General features: G+C 40.8%; 1 long non-coding RNA gene across 1 annotated transcript in view; it reads right to left on the bottom strand.

Moving 5' to 3' along the window:
- LOC117369174 overlaps nt 1-16,051 on the bottom strand; it is a 39,443-nt gene extending 23,392 nt beyond the window's left edge. Inside the window, exon 1 of the long non-coding RNA XR_004541096.1 lies at nt 16,009-16,051. This is a non-coding gene — a long non-coding RNA (uncharacterized LOC117369174). The remainder of the gene's footprint in view (nt 1-16,008) is intronic.
- Nucleotides 16,052-21,216: the final 5,165 nt, after the last annotated feature.

Genomic DNA, 21,216 nt, shown 5'->3' with positions numbered 1-21,216 from the left:
TTAGCACAGATCATCCCATATCATTCTCTGCATTTCTTACTCATCTTTTCTACATATTTCTTATGTGCATAATATAATGGTCTTGTAATCTATTCCCATTCACTTTCTATGACACATATAATTTTAAAATAACATGTTGCACAGATATAATTATAGTGAATGGTACAGGGTTAAGATTATAATTTCCTATTTGATGCTTCACAATTTAAGATAGGTTACAGAGGTTTCCTACTGAAGCAGTGTAACTGAAAACTGCAGGCAATTAGGGTCTTAATAGAACATGTGCTTAAAGATGTAATCAGAGCATGTTTATATCTCCTGAATCAATTGCTTCTATTTACTCTTAAAGTGGTCTTACTGTATTGAAGAGAAACACAGAAACATGATGGCAGATAAAGGCCAAAAGGCCCATCCATTCTGCCCATCCGCAGTAACCATTATCTCTTCCTCTCTCTAAGAGATCCCACGTGCCTATCCCAGGCTTTCTTGAAATCATACACAGTCTCTGTCTCCACCACCTCTACCAGGAGACTGTTCCACACATCTACCACCCTTTCTGTAAAACAGTATTTCCTTAGATTACTCCTGAGCCTATCACCTCTTAACCTCATCCTATGCCCTCTCATTCCAGAGCTTCCTTTCAAAGTTCAAGATAATTCTTTCAAATGCTGACATCAGGCATTAGAATAGCATTTGAAGGCTGGATTTAAGATGTTGCCACCCATAAGCAGACCCAGAGAGCAGTAGAAAGGAGAGATCTGAGATCATGGGCCCTAAAGCAGGTGGCGTCAGGCTCCTATTAATCGCAGATATTTTGTGTCTTCAAAATTTGGCACCATAAGTAGTTGACTATAATACCTATGCTCAAATTCAGGCCTACACTATGCTCTTCTTCTTGTTCAGCTAATGACATCCTTAATTGAGAATTTTAAATAATAACCAGTGTTGATGATCTGACCAATAGTTGTTTATCTCGTTTTGGTAACACTTGATCAAGTTTACCACTTGAGCTTATGCTCCATGCTTTTCATCCAACATATTTGGTTTCATAAAATGCATGTTAATTCATTCTTATAGGCTACCTTTGGATAATAACAGTTATAACCTAAAACAATTATCATATTTCTGTTACAATACACAGGAGGACTAGTATTGTACATCTAGATATTAAGGCTTCTGGACTGGACTTAATACAGAATCTGTACTACAGCGGGGGACATGTTTATTAAGATTTGCGCCTGGCTTGAGTCAGATAAAAGCATCATCACTCTGGTGCTGAATTTGAATTCAGAGTTTGATCTGGCAGATTACAGAAATTTGAACATTGAAGGTGAGGCATGCATTCAGGAAAACTCCCTTTGTAAAATTCAAGATGAGTCAAGAAATAACCAGATGTGTGTTTTGCCACAGGATCCAGATGGACTTTTGATTTGGATAGGCTAAGCTTCAATTTATGATCTGCTGGCCACATGACAACTGTGTTGAGACAGGAACTGAAAGAAACTAGGTCTGGACATTTTGTTTAGTGAATGCTACAGTCTAGATATAATTAGTGTAGAAATCAGCATTAAAACTTAAATTAGGTTTTGAATGAGGGTTACAAGAAAGGTCAGGATCATATTGAATAATATAGAAACAAAGGGAGTTAGAACTATAGCCTCAGCACCCTGAAGTTGTGGGTTTACATCCCACATTGCTCCTTGTGTGTAAGTCACTTAATCCCCCATTGTCCCAGATACATTCGATAGAGTGTGAGCCCACCAGGACAGATATGGAAAAATGCTTGAGTACCTGAACATAAATCTCAGGCTATAAGTGGCATATAAATGCTAAAATAAATAAATAATAATTAAGACCTGCAAGTGATAAGCAAGTTATCAAGGTCCTAATAGCACCCTGTGTAAGATAACTCACAGTTTAAATTATATGTTGTACAAGCTGGTGAATACTTGTTTAGGCAGCAAGTTTAGGGGTAGAGTGTGGATTGAGCATATGCAGATTTATGTGTATATTTAATAACAAAATATGCATGCTTATCTACTGCTACCCTCATTGAAATTATTTGCATGTACCTTTATGACTTTTACCCCTTATTCTCGATCTAACTCCTATTTTTCTATCTTAGCTATCTTGGTGTGGTATAACTTAGGCGTCTGAGATAGGTGCCGGTATATTAGGCCAGGAAAATCCTAGCCTAATATACTGGCGCTTACTATTACGATGCTTAGCAATGCCTAAGTCAAGTTAGTTGCTGCTAGACGCAATTCTATACATGACACTTAGCAGCTGATTGACAATCGTGCCAATCAGTACCTAGAAGGTACTTGAGGCGGTCCAGAGGAGGGCAACGAAAATGATAGGAGGCTTGCGCCAGAAAACGTATGAGGAGAGACTGGAAGCCCTGAATATGTATACCCTAGAGGAAAGGAGAGACAGGGGAGATATGATTCAGACGTTCAAATACTTGAAGGGTATTAACGTAGAACAAAATCTTTTCCAGAGAAAGGAAAATGGTAAAACCAGAGGACATAATTTGAGGTTGAGGGGTGGTAGATTCAGGGGCAATGTTAGGAAATTCTACTTTACGGAGAGGGTGGTGGATGCCTGGAATGCGCTCCCGAGAGAGGTGGTGGAGAGTAAAACTGTGACTGATTTCAAAGAAGCGTGGGATGAACACAGAAGATTTAGAATCAGAAAATAATATTAAAGATTGAACTAGGCCAGTTACTGGGCAGACTTGTACGGTCTGTGTCTGTGTATGGCCGTTTGGTGGAGGATGGGCAGGGGAGGGCTTCAATGGCTGGGAGGGTGTAGATGGGCTGGAGTAAGTCTTAACAGAGATTTTGGCAGTTGGAACCCAAGCACAGTACCGGGTAAAGCTTTGGACTCTCGCCCAGAAATAGCTAAGAAGAAAAAAAATTAAAAAAAATTTAAATTGAATCAGGTTGGGCAGACTGGATGGACCATTCGGGTCTTTATCTGCCGTCATCTACTATGTTACTATGTAGAATTTAGGCACCATTAGGCCGTATTTATAGAATCAGGCCCACAGTGTGTTATTCTATACCTGACTGTTTTCTTGTTTTACCTCTCTTACACAGGTGAAAGAGGCTACCCTCAAAGAAGGTGACCAATTACCCCAAGTAGAGTGGTACAATAGGTCTCACTACCAAACCAGGGTCATCATAGAGAGGACCTTTGTCCTCCTGAAAAGCTGATTACTGTGCCTGAACCATTCGGGGAGAAAGCTCTTTTATAGACCTTGCAAAGTCTGTCCCGTTTTCATGACTAGCTGCATGCGCCACAATAACAAATTATCCTTTCTTGAAGCAGTAGAACTTGAAGAACCAATACTGAGGAGGGAGCTGAATTAGCTACAAAAGAATAACCAGCCTATCCCTGCCAGCATTATGTGGCTGCAAGAAATGAACTCAACCACAGGCATTTTAAGTGAAAGTGTATGAATTGAGGATGATGATGCAGAATATTTATGAGTGACTGCTGAAAAGTTCTCAGCCCAACCACGAAGAGAATGATGTGGCGCCATGAAACTTACAAGTTATTCCACACTTTTCGTGACACTTTTCATTGCATTTCATATCATATTTCTTAAATGTGTATCCTGGTATTTTGAAAGGCAAACTAAGAACTACCAGCAAGATTCTCAGCTGGGATTGTCCACCAGTCACTGAGTAAAATATTGTATTTCAATGACATGAATAACTAGAGCCATAATCAATGGCTTATTTCTTATTAGATTTCTTCTTGTTAATTAAAGTCTGCCATTGGTTTTATAAAGAGATCATCCATTTTCCTCTAATTCTTGAGTGACTGAAAATGAAATTTAACATTAATTAAAAAATGGATTTATTCTATTAGCTCTCAGTGATAGTAGTTGTGTGGGTGACTGCAGCTTAGCCCCTTTTAGAAATTAATATAATTTTATGTAACAGTAGTGGGAAAAAAGGTCAGTCTTACTGAGAAAAAGAAGCACCTTGTCTTCACACCTATCCCAATGAAGAGATAATCTTTAAACCATATATAATGACAAGTCACAGTAACCATTTCATTCCATTCTCAAGATATAACTGCTAGAATACATTTTTTTAATAGGAAAATAAGACCATTTTGTTCATTTGAAATACTTTTTCATAAGAACACTGAAAGATGATTTATTGTTCAATATATTTTATTGAGCACAGAAGAACCAAAAAAAAGATATACAAAATACCACAAGATCAGCACAGGAATTCTCCCAGAAGCAATCCACCCCCTCCCTAATCCACCTCACCCCCCAGCCCCCAATCCCCTCACACATATACCATGAGGTACTCCATACAAAGAAAACAATCATAGACAAAAGGATATTAAACAAAACAGAGTTACATAGGTAACAAGGCTAACAATTCAACAGACGGCTAGGGGCCACTGGTGTCATAGTAGACCAAAAGGGTTCCCAAGTGCCCTGGAAGACCCATCCAGGCAAAGAAGAAATATCTTGCACACCTCTGCGCTCCCAGGAGAGGAGCGTAATCAGGCGACAGCGCCAAAGTGAATAGTCCGGGGCCTCCACCTCCATCCACTTAAGCAAGATACACTGTATAGCTGTCAAAACAAGCCAACAAAGGAATGCTGCTGCCCCAGGTCAACGAGGATGAAAGTGCGGGGAGGCACCCAACAACAACAAAGCAGAGCGCTGCACAGTAATGTTCCAAATGCGGTCCACAAAGAGAAAAATAGAGTCCCAAAAGGCTTGCACTGCAGGACAAGTCCAGAACATGTGGCCTAGACCAGCGTCAGAGGCGTGACAGCGCTGGCAAGCTGCAGTTGGGCGAAGCCCCACCAAATGAGCTTGCTGTGGAGATATATACAATCAGAGAACTAATTTGTAATGTTGTTCCCAAAATACAGTATATTTGCCATAAATCGGTAACTTTTTTATAGCAGTCAATAGCACATCCTCAGACAATTCCACATTTAAATCATGAACCCAAGCATCCCTTAATCTAATATAGTCAAGGAAAGGGGACTCGTCTTTCAAATGTATATGGTAAAATTTTAATGGTACCAGCTGTTGGGAGCCAAATGTGAATGCCGTAGACAATAACTCCCTATTGGAAGTCGAAAAATGATTACAAGGTAGAGAGGAGATATAATCATGGATCTGCAGATAGGCAAAGCCATCTGAAGGAGGAAGAACAAATTCCTCACATAGCTGGTCAAAAGATTTTATCCTGCCTTCATCATCGACTAGATGAAACAAATAATGAATCCCCTTTGCTTCCCAATGCACAAAACTAGCATTATCAATCCCAGGTGGAAAATGCACATTAAAGCGGAGTGGTAAAAAGAGAGATATAGTGGGGCTAAGTGAGTGAAATTTGCAAACCCAGTGCCAAACCTGTCGTAGTGGGCAATGCAACAAGGCACTGGGTGCAGGCTCCCAGTTAGAAAGTAAAGCAGAGTGAAGAAAGGCACTAAAGTGAGTAGCAGTAAAACAAGAAAGTTCTAAGGAAGTTTTAGTAAACGTGGAGGTGCTGCAAAAAAGATCATTAATATGACGCATGCCACAAGCAATCATCAAGAAACAAAGATTTAACAACCCCAATCCTCCCTTATACCAAGGGGAGGCCGCTATCCGATAGGCAATGCGAGCGCGTCGTCCCTTCCAGAGAAACCTTTGAACCATACGCCCAAGCTGCTTTTCATCACGGGAAGACAGATAAAGAGGGAAAACCTGAAAGACATACAACCACTGCGGAACAATAAGCATATTATAGAGACTCACCCGGCCCAACAATGAAAGCAGAAGACCCCTCCACAACTGTAGCCAGTTCCCAAATGTAGAAAATAAGGGGTCCACATTCAAAGAATATAATCGGGAAAGATCAAGAGGGATACGGACCCCTAAGTATTTTAACTCTGACTCCGCCCATCTCAGGGGAAACGTCCCCCTCCAAGCAGTGCGAACCGCCATACAAGAGGGCAAGGCCATGAACTTGCCTAAATTCAAAGAGAGGACGGAGTGGAAGCCAAATTCAGAAATGAGATCCAACGCACGGGGTAAGGAAACCTCAGGATCAGTGAGGATCAAAAACATATCATCTGCAAAAGCCAATGTTTTCAAAGACTCTCCCGCAACCCGGAGACCTTGCACCTCATCAAAAAGGCGTAAAGTACAGAGCAACGGTTCCAAAAAGAGCAAAAAGAGTAGTGGAGAAAGAGGACAGCCCTGGCGCATGCCTCAAAAAATGGGAAAAGAATCTGTGTGAGTGCCATTTACAAGCAAGGAAGCCCGTGGATTAGCATATAAAGAACACACTGCCTGAAGATAAAGCCCCCCCAGCCCCATATACTCACACACCACTGAGCAGGAAGGGGGAGAGGGCCAAGAAGCCATCTCCCCAAAAATGTTGTAGAGGAGTACCCCAAAGAAGGAGAAAACACAAAGGGAGTCCCAAAGTCCCCATAAAAAGTAAGCAGAACAACAAAACCCCAGAAACTGTACCAAGAAAACAGTGAGAGGAGAACCAACCCACCCCCCAAACCCAACCCCTCATACTCCCCTCCACAAACTCACACCCCATCCCACAAAAGCGGGACCGAGAGAGGAAATCACGATCAGATGTGAGCAGGGCCCCAGACCCCCCCCACCCCACCCAACACTCCCCAACCTGACTCAAATCAGAAAACCCCACACACTCACGAACTCCACCAACCACACCACTCACACACCTCTAAGAGCTACCTATGCCCAGCCATCCACAGCCAATCATACAATCCCCAAACACCCCTAACCCCAACAATCACACTATCTAAAGGAATAAACAGCAAATTCAAAGATAGCAGTCCCAAGGAAAAGGGGAACATGCACACTGCAGGTGCAAGAGCCAAAAGCCAAGCTCCAAATAAGACACCGCAAAAGTCAAAGCACCCACAGTCAAACAAAATCAGGTTGCCGAGGAGGGACCAGGCTCAACGGGCAATGCATCCAAAAAGGCATGAGCGTCTTCCACCGTAGAGTAACTCTTCCACCCGGCATTCGTCCAGATCTTCAAGTGTGCCGGGTACTGCAACATAAAACACTGTTTGCAATTGAAGAGTGCAGAACCCACCCTGGAGAAACTCCGCCGTCGTGCTTGCAAAGCAGGCGAGTAGTCCTGAAATATTTGGAGCGGAGTTCCCTCATAGGTGAGAGTGTTATGCTTCTGCTTATAAGATCTCAGCAGCTCAGCTTTGTGCGCAGAATTGTGCACTTTTATGATAGTGACTCGGGCGCGGGTGTGATCCTCCGAGCGCCTGCCCAAGCGGTATGCCCGATCGAGACGCAAGGGCCCCACTCCAGGCGGCAAAGGAAACTCAGTATTCAGCCAGGATTCAAGAGTAGACAAAAGGCGAGAATCATGTACCGACTCAGGGAGACCAATCAACCGCAGATTATCACGCCACGATCGGTTCTCCAGGTCCTCAATCTTCTCTGCCTGGCTCCGTAATTGGTCTTTAAGAGACAGGAGGTCGGCTGCCGATGTTGTGTGCGCTTCCTCCACTAGCGCCACCTGCGTCTCGAGCTCTCCCGTGCGCCTGGTGGTCTCGGTGAGCAGGGCTTCCAGTGAGGTAAGCTGCCCAGACAGGTGCTCAAAACGCGAGTCCAGCGCAAGGACCACCGATGCCAATAAGATCTCAATGAGCGCATCAGAGAGGAGCAGCGTGGATCCCGACTCCGCTGCCGCCATCTTGGAGTCAACTTTGGAAGACCGTGGTTCTCTATCCTTTTCTTTTATGGTGGTCCTCCCACTCATCGCCTGGCTAACGTGCTGGACAAACCTGTCCATACACCGATCCGAGCCCGAGGACTCAATATTGACGCTAGGTGAGGCTAGGCGAGGTGGGAAGGATCCCGGGGCCCCGGAGCTCGAGCAAATCATGTCCTGCTCAGCTCAACACATCACATGACTCCTGAAAGATGATTTATAATAAAGCATATTTTTATTTTATAAACAATTTTATTTTCATATAATTTATTCACTTATTATACCGCTACAAAAGTGACGTGCAGAACTTTGTGGTTTACAAAAGAGGAATCTAAACTATAGCTATATGATGCAGGGTTCTATGGTAGGAGTCACTGCCCAGGAAAAGGATCTAGGTGTCATTGTTGAGGATACGTTGAAACCCTCAGCTCATTGTAGAACAGCAGCTAAAAAAGCAAATTCTCGGATGCTTCCACAGGCCGTCCAGTGTGAGGGTCATCTTCAGTGGATTCTCTACCCTACTTAAACTGCTTGCTCCATAATTCTACTTTGTAGGATGATGAGGCAGACTCACCAAAAACTGCAGTCATATGTTCATGAATCTCCTTTGGCTTTTTCCCTTCTTTTGTGAGAAATATTATCACTGAACGGTGCTCCAAATCTGACAGTTTCTTACTTGATTCGCACGATGACTCTTCCTGACATCCTGTTTCTTGGAATGCTAGACTCGCACTGAGCCGCAACTGTTCATGAGGACCTTGAGACATATCACAACATGTACAAACTTGTTTCAACATGCTTGCTACTTTCTTTCATGCTAAGGTAGATAAATTATTGACCATCCCTTATAGTAAGGTGGCTTTTTTAATTAAAAATGTTTCTTTCCTTCCTTCTGCCCATTTCTCTCCCTCCCCCCACCCTGCTGAAAATGATGTGGCTGGATGGCTGCGGGTGAAAGAAAGGCAGTTAGTATCTGACCTGTGCTTTTTCCATCCACCAAAGCCACATGGCGGGGAACCTGCAATCTGGACACACATAAAGGGTTGAATGAGTTATTTCTAAAACACAGATTAGTGAAATGCATTGCACTCATCTGTGTTAAAGAAATAACCCAAAGAACTGTTTTTTCGCAGGATTCCACTGCCTTATTTTCAGGATGGCTTCTAAAAAAAAAATCTATGTGTAAAGGAAACATTTTCATTTCACACATGTTTGCAGATATGCACCTGAATGGTTAAATTTAACTGTTTTGTCAAGTTTCATAAAATGCAAAATTGATTAAGCTCTGTGTATGGAAAATGTGTATGTTCTCTTAAGCTTTCTCAAAACATTTGCTGGGGCTTGAGGTGAATGAGACAGAAAGTCTGTTGGTCACCTATTGTTGGTCACCAATTTGAAATCCCGCAATATTCAAATAGGTGACCAAAAAAATTTCCTGCCTTATTTACGTCAAGTCCCAGCCAATCAGGTTTGAGGACCCACTATATAGGCAGAGAAAAGTATTGAAGTATTGAAATTTTAGAGAGCAGGAAAGTCCATTGGTTACACATTTGAATTTTTGTATGGATGAGGGCAGAGTTCGTGGGGACAGGGACAGAGCTCACGGGAATGGGGTGGGGATGGGGGGGGGGGGATATGCAGGGATGGGACAGGATCAAAGTTCATGGGGATGGGGACAAATCTTTTCTCAGCCTCTCTGTCTGAGCAAGCGTGTGAATCAGTACGCTGCTATGCTGTCTGGAGCCCTGACACAGCTTGTCTAGCGAAACGACAGCTAGCCTAACTTCCGTCAGCTAAGTAGTTTTGACTTTTCTGACACCATTTTGAAACATTTACTGTGTCTGCTGTAGGTAGGAAGGGGCTCAAGAGCCGGTGAAGATCTTTTCCCTTTCTAGTGCAGTAATTGACATTATTACGCAGGGGGTTCTGAGGGCTCTTCCCTCATTCAGATGTGATGTGCATGAAACTTTCAATTAAATTGTGGCATAAGTAAATCGTTGCTTGAATATAAGTGAGAAAGTTATAGGAGTTGACAAATCTTTTCTCCACATCATTCTCTAATTTCCTTGGGGGAAAGAGGAAATAGAACCTTTTCGTCACCTCAGGGAGAAGGAGGTCCCAGCAGAGGATTTCTGAAGTAATCAGGGGTGGGTCCCTGGAAGGAGTTGCTCCAGAATTTTCTCAATTCCTAGATAAAAGCAGGTGGATTTGAAGAGAAGGGGGGGGGGGGAGGAGACATGAACGGACTAGCCTGAGCTCACAGCCAGATGAAGAAGGGAAGTCTGCCTGGAGTAGATGAAGAAATCCTTGCTGATCCACAGTTATACAAGCAGAGATAGTCAAAAGACGGTCTGTCAGTATGAGCAGAAACTGTTACAACAATGCAGAAGTAATACAGTAGTGCTGGGAAGAGCTTAGGAGCCAGCACTGTTTTTCTTTGTTTTTGTGTTGTTTCTTTTTGGTTATCAACAGGGGATGGGGGATGACATGGAGTTAATGTCATCCAGGGGGTGGAGTCAAATAATCAAAAGGGAAACACCCCTAGTCTGCTTAAAAGGTTGAGTGTAGGATCCTGCGAGAAACATCATATTGTTTCATTTGTATACATGAATAAGACTAAGGCCTAGATGTACTAAAGATAGTCGGTAATACCAACTGGATCGCTGTTGGCTGATTCTGAACTAGCAATCAATGCACTACCAAGTTTGCATGCAAATGATTTGCAGAGAGGTGCAAATCATTTGCATACAAACTCGACAGATCAATCGCTCAATGAGCGATTGACCAATGCACGGAGCCCTAACATCCGTGACAGTGGAAGCAGCCTCCTATCACTGCTGTTAGGGCATCAACCCCCCCCCCCCCCACACACACACACACCACTACCACAGCAGCAAAAATAGCAGGAGGGATGCCTACTCCCTCCTGCCAATGCGATTCCACCCCCCCCACCCCGGCATGGCAATGATGCGTCAGGAGGGATGCCCATTCCCTCCTGTCCCTGCTGTCCTCTGCCACTTCCAGAAACCCCCCCCCCCAATAACACAGTTACTGACATGTCTAAACTGTTGTTTTTTTCCGACAGCTAAAACCCCCATTTTATTTATTTATTTATTTTTTGCCAATGGCATAAGATCCTCTTAACTAACCCTTCTACACTTTCTCAGACCTAGCAATGAATTTCTCACATTCCACAGAATGCCTAATTATCTCATTACCATGCAGTGTTCTCCTGTGTACCATGCAAGTTAAATCCTGTGCTGAACCCCTTTCATGCACTGTGGGCATCTTCCACAAAAAAATCTAAAAAAATCAGTGCCGCCTAGTGTGGCGCTTTGTGATTCTATAAAAGTTAGGTGCACAATAAAGAATCATGCATAGTACTGCTGAAGTGATGCTAGGCATTACTAGGCATAGTAACTTTTAGGCGCACCCTATTAATGCATCAGGGTTTTCTTAGCCTAAATGTATACATCCAAGTCATGTGCATAATGATACCTAAGTAAAAAAAACAGAAGCCTAACCCCAAAACACCCCCACGATCTGCCCCTAGCCATGCCAATATTTAGGTAGGCACTTTCGACTAGGCACCTACCATTTTGTGCTAGGCACCTAACTTTCAATTAAATCCGATTAATATCAATTATAAGTTGTGAATTGCCAATTATTGGCACCAATTATTTATTTATTTTATTATTTATATACCACTTATAGCCTAAGTGGTTTACATTTAGATACTCAAGCATTTTTTCCTTATCTGTCCTGGCAGGCTCACATTCTATCTAATGTATCTGGGGCAACGGGGGATTAAGGGCTCCTTTTACTAAGGTGCACTAGCATTTTTAGTGCATGCTAAAGATTAGCGCGTGCAAACCACGCGCTAAATGAAAAATACTAACACAAGTTCTATGGAGCCCTAAGTGTTGTAAGCATAATGACTGAATGACATTCTCAGCACTTTGTTGTGCATGTCTTGGTTAGATAAAGTTAAGAAAGTTGAGAAAATAAAGAATTTTTTTTTAAAAAAAAAAAAAAGCTCAAGTATAAGGTTTTTGGGTTTAGTTCTCTTCTGCTACCATCTTTTATTTCCTTTGTATTATTTGATAAAGATTTCAGCCATTGTAAAGCTTTCTCCCCCTTTGATTGAGGTCTAATGATACAAACCAGTAAAAATTCACTTTGGGTCTAATGTTTTTGCCGTATGAGAAAGAAAAAAATTTGTTTTGCTCTTGTATTTCAACTGTATATTGTCATTATTACCTATTGTCTCATTTTAATGTTTGAACTGAGTTGTATTATTTTCTTATTTTGACTAATATTATGTCAATACTATAAAATGAAAATAAAGAATTAAAAAAAAAAAAGAAAGTTGAGTGATGTCACTATTCCATTCATAAAGAGGCTGCTTCAGTCCGCGGCCATTAGAGTTGTGAACAGAGAGAAGTAGCTGCCGACTAAGGGCTCCTTTTACTAAGCTGCGATAGCGTTTTTAGCGCATGCAGAATTTTAGCACGCGCTAAACCCACGCTATGCGGCTAGAACTAACTCCGGCTCAGTGCTGGCATTAGCGTCTAGCGTGTGCGGTAATTCTGCGCACGCTAAGCACGTGCTAAAACCACTATCGCAGCTTAGTAAAAGGAGCCCTAAAAGTAAGTAGCGTTTATGTATGTCAGGGGTCCCCAAAGTCCCTCCTTGAGGGCCGAATCCAGTCAGGTTTTCAGGATTTCCCCAATGAATATACATTGAAAGCAGTGCATGCACATAGATCTCATGCATATTCATTGGGGAAATAAGAACATAAGCCGTGCCTCTGCTGGGTCAAACCTGAGGTCCATCATGCCCAGCAGTCTGCTCATACGGCGGACCATCAGGTCCAGGACCTGTATACTAGCCCTCTATCTATACCATTCTATCCCCTTTTCCTTCAGAAAATTGTCCAATCCCTTCTTGAACTCCAATACCGTACCCTGTCCTATCACTTCCTCTGAAAACCCGACTGGATTCGGCCCTCAAGGAGGGACTTTGGGGACCCCTGATGTAAGTGGAATAGAGTGTTCTAATTAAAAAAAGAATAGACAGCTTATATAATGTTTTCTTTTCACCAGTTTGTTTGATTTCTTGCCCAATGCCCTGCCGCAGCAAAAGCGAAATGTGGGCAGCCTACATTGGCAACGGACAGCTGACTAGTGAACAGGGAACAGTTGGCACTCTAGCATGAAAAGCTAAGTACTTTAAAAAAATATTATTTAACAAAACATAAACTGTCCAGAATTGAGATTTAAGACAAGTAAAGATATCAAATAGGAGGCTGGAGGTTTTTAAACCAATGAGGATTGTCCCATTTATGTTTGCAGGCTGAGTCAAATAGCTGGCAGCAAACTGGGATCTGAGGCTTTCCCTCCATTTTGTTAAAGCATAGGAACGTTGTGGCTCTAACATAAAAATAGTGATCATGCTATCTCACTTATATTTTCATTATTCTAAGACATAGAAGAAGAATTTATAAGTGAAGAGAGTATTTTTTGGTATTGATTAGATATTGTCTCTCACATTGCCTGTATATTAAAGCCCAAATTCTATAAGCAGCGCCTAAAAGTTAGGCGCTAATTAGGCATCATTCAGTGCGATTGAAGCACAATTGGGTGCTGTTTAGTGAATCACGCAGCGATTCTGCAACAAGGCGCCTAACATGGATCCACGCCCACGCCTAACATGCATAGTGCCTAGTTTTTTGAAGGGCGCCTAAATTTTTATAGGCACCTTGTTACAGAATCGCGCTTTCTTGATAGGCGCCTATGTTTCAATCAATGCTGATTAAAACGCTTAATTGAGATGCTTATTCAATTTAGATAGACGCCTATCTAGTTAGGCGCCTCCAAAGTCGACGCCTAACTTTAGCCGCTGCTTATAGAATTTGGGCTTAAGTGACTTGCCCATGGTCACAAGGAGCAGCATGGGATTTGAAGAACCCACAACCTCAAGGTACTGAGGCTGTAGCTTTAACCACTGTGTCGCACATTCCCCACTATGTGCCCATTAATCAATTAAGTTTGGTGTCTATGTAGGTGCATGGACATGGACGCCTAACTTTAGATGGACTTTATAGAATTTGAGGGTGGTTGGCTCTGAACATGCACTGCTTGATTTTCTTTTTTAAATATATGGAAAAATAGACAAAGAGAGACATTTGGTCTGCTCTAGTGCTTAGCTTACTTTTAGATAAACTCGTAATTTATCAGTTTAACTCACAATCTCTCCTTGTAATGAGAGAGCAATAGAGGCCTGTTAGGCTTGCTTGGTCTCTTTTTCTAGAAAGAAGGCGCAGACCTATTTGGTCTCTTCTTCCTCTCTATATAAGGTGACGTAGGAAAGTTTAGGGTCCTTCAAGTGGCCCTCTTCCTTATCTGGAAGAAAGGTTCCACACCAGCTCTCAACTTCCTTAACTGCTGACAAAGAGAAAATGAGAGCCTCACAACTTCCTTTCCTTACTAGGAAGGTAGGCTAGGAAGAAATGACCTGCCTAGTATAAAGATCACGGATGTCCATGGTTTCCCTCCTTTTGGAGAATTTAGGAATCAATTAGTTAGTCTCCAGTTCACCTAACAGCATCTTGGCAGGACAGTCGAAGTGTGTGTAAGTACACAGGCTGATTTAATAGGATATCAGCAGGTAGATTAGGGCATGCCTACTGGTTCCCATATGGGACACTCAAAGAGTAACTGTAGATCAAGTAAAGATAGGTATAACCAATGTTATTGTCATTCTTTCAATGCACATTCTAAATTAGGTACATTATATAATTATTGCATTATATTGTCATTATTTTGCATACCCAATTCTTAGTATCAATCATGAAAACTTTGAAACTATTGCTTAAATAAGATTGTTTTTTGTGGGAATTGTTTAACTTTATTGTGATGTAATGTAACCCCTTAGGGGTAAAAATATATGAATCCTGGGGCTCATGGGGAAAATTAAAATAAGAACAAAAGAAAATAAGTTTACGTATTTGTAGGGAACAAAAGAAAATAAGTTTATGTATTTGTTTTTACTGTGGCTTAAGATTCTAGAGCGATCAAATTGTTGGATGGGAGGGGAGGGATATTTATTATCTTCTTTATTATGGATGGAATTTAAGTGCTTATTTTGTAACAGATGTATGTATAATTTATGGTACTTTGTACTAGTTTTGAAAATTAATAAAGATTTATTAAAAAAAAAAAAAAGAGTCTAGAGCTGAAAGTTGAGGCTGTTGGGGAGGGAGACTTTGTGAGAGGCAGCTGTGTACTGGAAAAACTGCCTTAGTCAAAGTTATATTTTGTAGGTAAAACTTGAATTTTGAGATTTTGTGTAGTTAAACAATACAGAGCTCACGGGGTTATTTGGCTCTGAGTGTGTGAGTGCGAATTTAAAAGCTTATCTACTGAATTGAGTTTTTGTGAAGCTGCTGGTCTGTATGGAGGTTTTGATCAATGATTTCAGTTTCCATTAAAATTGAAACCATATAATTTAACAGACCTTTAAGTAATCTTTTCATTGTCTGTTAAAGGAAGCTCTTATATGTTAAGTTCTTTTTCTTAGCCTGAAGTAAAAGCTACTCAGCTTCTGATCAAGAGCCTTTTAAGGGGGTATTCTTTGTATTGTTCCAAATATTAAAAGGGCCAAGGTGACTTGGCTTCTCCCTTCCTTCTGTTATAAGGAAATATATATATATATATTTATATATTTGGTGGTATATACAGAAGCCTGAAAAGCCTTTTTAAATTTGAAAATATTAATTCATTTGAAAGGCTGAATACTTAGGGCTCCTTTTATAAAGGGGCGCTAGGGCCTTAACGCCTTTTTAGGAGGCGGTAGATTTTTGGCTACCACATGCTATAGCGCGCGGTAATTTTGTGCATGCGCTAAAAACCCTAGCGCACCTTTGTAAAAGGAGCCCTTAGACTGTCTATTGAATTAATTAGAACAGTCTTATTTAATACCTGAGATTGTATTTAAAAGAAATATTGGGATTCTTTTTGTACTTGCTGAGGGTGGTTCAGTTTAGGGTTCCCTAATTGTTTATTTTTAATTAGTTAGGGTCAGTAGAACAGCTATATTGAAAAGATATATATTTTCAGTATTTTCTTTAGGAAGATATAGGGTTTTGTTTTAATGATTTATTAAATATAGGTCAGTAGGCATCAATTAAGAACTACAATCAAGCAGGTACCCTACTCACACAAGACAGAAGAAGAGAGAAAAGGGGGATACTTACCTAGGCTGGACGTCCTGTTAATTACCTCCATCTTCAGCTGCACCTGAAAAAGAAGAAAACCAACAGAAAGAATCACTTTTAATGGTATCATTTTCACATTGAGTTCAGTGCTAAAATGTAAAAGTCTCCTAAAGAGGTGGCTATTCAAAGACGCTTTCCAATAGATTTGTCATAGCCTTCAATAGGTTCAGGAAGACGATCTAATAGAATAAAGCGGGTATTTGTTCCCAAACCTTTTGTGTCTTAACCCTCCCCTGGTTTTATTTATACTTTTAGTTTTTTTTAGAATTGTATTTATGTTTATTGTTGTTAACCCTTTCCCTCCTTACATATACCATTGTATTGGTAATGTATATTATGTCTGTTAGTTTTTAACGTTTTACATAACTTTGGAAACTTGTGTAAATCGCATTTGGATTTGGACTATGCGAAGTAATCAAAATCTATATATATAAAATCGGAGGTATTTATGTTTGTGTGTGTGTGTATGTGTGTATGTGCCGCGATCACGCAAAAACGGCTTGACCGATTTGAACAAAACTTGGTATGCAGATCCCTCACTACCTGGGATGATATGTTCTGGGGGTCTCGCGGCCCACCTGCACATGTGGGCGGAGCTACATACATAAAATCAGATTTCACCCATTCATGTCAATGGAAAAAATGTAAAAAGCTGCCATTCTCACAGTAATTCAAAAACGGCTTGACCGATTTGAACGAAACTTGGTATGCAGATCCCTCACTACCTGGGATGATATGTTCTGGGGGTCTCGCGGCCCACCTGCACATGTGGGCGGAGCTACATACATAAAATCAGATTTCACCCATTCATGTCAATGGAAAAAATGTAAAAAGCTGCCATTCTCACAGTAATTCAAAAACGGCTTGACCGATTTGAACGAAACTTGGTATGCAGATCCCTCACTACCTGGGGTGATATGTTCTGGGGGTCTCGCAGCCCACCTGCACACCTGGGCGGAGCTACAAACAGAACATCAGATTTCACCCATTCATGTCAATGGAAAAAATGTAAAAAGCTGCCATTCTCACAGTAATTCCAACTACCTGGGGTGATATGTTCTGGGGGTCTCGCGGCCCACCTACACACGTGGGCGGAGCTACAAACAGAACATCAGATTTCACCCATTCATGTCAATGGAAAAAATGTAAACAGCTGCCATTCTCACAGTAAATCAAAAATGGCTTGACCAATTTGAACGAAACTTGGTATGCAGATCCCTCACTACCTGGGGTGATATGTTCTGGGGGTCTCGCGGCCCACCTGCACATGTGGGCGGAGCTACAAACAGAAAATCAGATTTCACCCATTCATGTCAATGGAAAAAATGTAAAAAGCTGCCTTTCTCACAGTAATTCCAACTACCTGGGGTGATATGTTCTGGGGGTCTCACGACCCACCAGCACACGTGGGCGGAGCTACAAACATAACATCATATTTCACCCATTCATGTCAATGGAAAAAATGTAAAAAGCTGCCATTCTCACAGTAATTCAAAAACGGCTTGACCGATTTGAACGAAACTTGGTATGCAGATCCCTCACTACCTGGGGTGATATGTTCTGGGGGTCTCGCGGCCCACCTGCACACGTGGGCGGAGCTACGAACAGAAAATCAGATTTCACCCATTCATGTCAATGGAAAAAATGTAAAAAGCTGCCATTCTCACAGTAATTCAAAACCGGCTTGACCGATTTTAACGAAACTTGGTATGCAGATCCCTCACTATCTGGGGTGATATGTTCTGGGGGTCTCGCGGCCCACCTGCACACGTGGGAGGATCTACAAACAGAACATCAGATTTCACCCATTCATGTCAATGGAAAAAATGTAAAAAGCTGCCATTCTCACAGTAATTCAACAACGGCTTGACCGATTTGAACGAAACTTGGTATGCAGATCCCTCACTACCTGGGGTGATATGTTCTGGGGGTCTCGTGGCCCACCTGCACATGTGGGCGGAGCTACAAACAGAAAATCAGATTTCACCCATTCATGTCAATGGAAAAAATGTAAAAAGCTGCCTTTCTCACAGTAATTCCAACTACCTGGGGTGATATGTTCTGAGGGTCTCGCAGCCCACCAGCACACGTGGGCGGAGCAACAAACATAACATCATATTTCACCCATTCATGTCAATGGAAAAAATGTAAAAAGCTGCCATTCTCACAGTAATTCAAAAACGGCTTGACCGATTTGAACGCAACTTGGTATGCAGATCCCTCACTACCTGGGGTGATATGTTCTGGGGGTCTCGCTGCCCACCTGCACACGTGGGCGGAGCTACAAACAGAAAATCAGATTTCACCCATTCATGTCAATGGAAAGGATGTAAAAAGCTGCCATTCTCACCGTAATTCCAACTATAAAACACTTTCTATGACACTATAACCACTAGGGACATCGTTTCTATTCTACCACGGACACCATACATATAGAGTTTGTATGTTCTAACTGTGTTTGTAACTGTTTCCTTCATGCACCTCAGTTCATAATGTTATTACATTACATGAGTACTCACATATGCTGAACTAGGAACACAGGTTCCATTCTGAACCGGGAAACAACTGCATGGAGTTTCTTTTCAACCTGAGTTTCCACATATTGAGTTGTTTTAATCAATACTGGAACTTTTGGATGCCACTTATTCCAACAGATCTTCCTTTTCAGTTTAAGAGATTGCAAATTCCAGTGAGACTTGCATTCTCTATCACAATCAACAAATCACAGGGACAGACTATTACAGACTGTGGAGTGCATTTAAGATCCCCCTGTTTTTCCCATGGACAACTCTATGTTGCTTGCTCAAGGGTGGGTTCACCCAAGAATTTATATGTTCTTGCTCCTGGAGGTGAAACTAAAAATGTTGTTTATAATCAAGTTTTGTGTTAGTTGTATTGTATTCATTTTGTCAAATATTTCACATTATAATTTGAATATTGTACTTTTTATAAAGCTGTTAAAAAATAATTTCATTCACCACTTTAAAGTATCTTTATTTGATTCCATTTACAGTGTTATTGCTATAATTAAATACCCGTGCAACGCCGGGGCATCAGCTAGTACTATATAAACTTGAAACTTGAAATGATCTGTCTTGACTAAAGGTGATTAGTAGTTCTGACAATTTAGTGTTTACTGTAAAGAAACATAGAACACAAAGTTAAAATTGTTATTGTAACTATTTCTTACACTTTGTGATTATTTTGATTACCAATACATTTGAATTTTACACAAGAAAAGCAAATATTATACTTAACTATTTTCCTTAAATCTTAGTTTATTTCCTCCTCATGTTTTAGAAACTGCAGGATGAGGTTAGTTTGTTTTATTTCTATTCCACCCCCGTTTAGGGTTTTACAGGGCAAATCTACAACCTTGCAATCGCCTTGTGGCCAGTAAAAACTGTCTTGGGATGGGGGTACAATAATACAGAGACCCTTCTGTATCTATAGCAAAACTCCTTTGAAAGTAGAATCCTTTATATTTTCAGAAAAAAATCTTGCAGTATAACATTTTAAATGGAGATTTATAAAAAAGAAAATTTATGCCAACTACCACATCACTGAAAGATTGGAAAGAAAGGACAAAGCCCAATGGAGCCACTGACAGAGATTGATAGTGATTCTTCTAGTTAAAAGGGGCACAAGGATGACTAGGATTCAGATCATGAGTCTACAAAATTAGGATTAGAAAACCTTGTATTAACCTTATTGCCATTTCTAAGTTTATAGTTGCCAAGAGAGATATCAAGCTGATCGATTTGAATAGACCATGAAATGAAGATAAGCATGTTCTCTTTAGAGTGATAAATACAAGATTGTGTCAGAAATTATTATTTGTAAAATACTAAAACATTGTATATGTTTTATACTCATTTAATTTGGATATAACATGCTCTGGTGCAGAGGAATTTTCCATAGGCACCTCCCTAAGTGATATGAGGCTTAAATAAAAGTCATGCCTCCACCCCCATAACTGTTGTATAATAAATGGAAATAGTACTTGACATTTTTTTTATTACATATATTTACTTTTCTATATTGTCGCCACATATTTTGCTAATGATGAATGTTTTTTTGAAAGCTGTTGCAAAATAACTACATATCTTCCAAACTTTTTGTAATCATTCTTTCAAAATTTTCAGAGTTGCAATGTAATGCTTTGATTGTCCTGTATGAATTTGTCAACCTTTGTTTTGTTAGAGTTATCCATTGTTAACACAGGTCAACCTTTTTGTTTTTGATCATACAAGTCCTTCCTAGTCTATAGTCTTTACATATTTTGGCCCAGCAAGGCACTGCACTCACATCAACAGGCTTATCACCATAAACAACCAGCATGTGGTGATGCATTTTAATTGGAGGAACTCCTTCAATGGTCAGAAATTTTGGCATGTTGCTTAAATCCCACCGAGTGGTCATCGTATGCTTCCATTTCACAAGCAATAACAAAACAGCCTCTTCATGAAGACATCTCACCATGTCAGTGAGCATGTCAGTGCTGCCATCTGTTGATGAATTATGGAAATTGAGATATTGCTGCTTATTTAAAACTCATACCATACTGTACAACGATAATAGATTACAAAGACTTTGACGATTCAATACAATACAGTGTCTTATATACCACAATTTTCTGCAAGGAATCTATGTGGTTTACAATAAGATTTAGATCTAGTTCTTAAGTTACATTGTTAAGGGGAGTATTGATTTAGGATGTAGGATTTTAAGTTGCATTGTTAAGAGAAGCATTGGTTTAGAAAGCAGAGAAGATGGGTAAGAAAATGACTATAGTGAAAAGAGGTAAGTCTTTAGTTTCTTCCGGAATTCAAGGTAGTTGGTTTGTTATCTTAGGTGTATTTGCAGTTTGTTCCAAATGAGGGTTCCTTGATATTCAAAGGTAGCTTCAAATATCTTCTTTTGCCATATTTGTCGAGGAGATGGGATAGATAGTTTGTAGTGTTCATAGCACATGAGTTGAAGAAGGAATGTGGGACTTTAATGTCAGAAGTGAGTCCCTCCGAATTCTCTCCATAGATAAGCCTGCATGGTCCACAAAGCGATCCTGAACTGGATTGTTCTTTTCATCGTCAGCCAGTGTAGTTGCTCTAATAGTGGACTTGCCTTCTCGTATCGGTTCCTTTTGAGAATTAGTCTTGCAGCTGTGTTGTATAGTAGTTGAAGCTT

The sequence above is a fragment of the Geotrypetes seraphini genome, chromosome 1, assembly GCF_902459505.1.
Source record: "Geotrypetes seraphini chromosome 1, aGeoSer1.1, whole genome shotgun sequence".
In the NCBI taxonomy this organism is placed as follows: Eukaryota; Metazoa; Chordata; class Amphibia; order Gymnophiona; family Dermophiidae; genus Geotrypetes; species Geotrypetes seraphini.
Note: the sequence above shows the minus strand (reverse complement) of the source record. Positions and strands in the feature narration are given on the sequence as shown.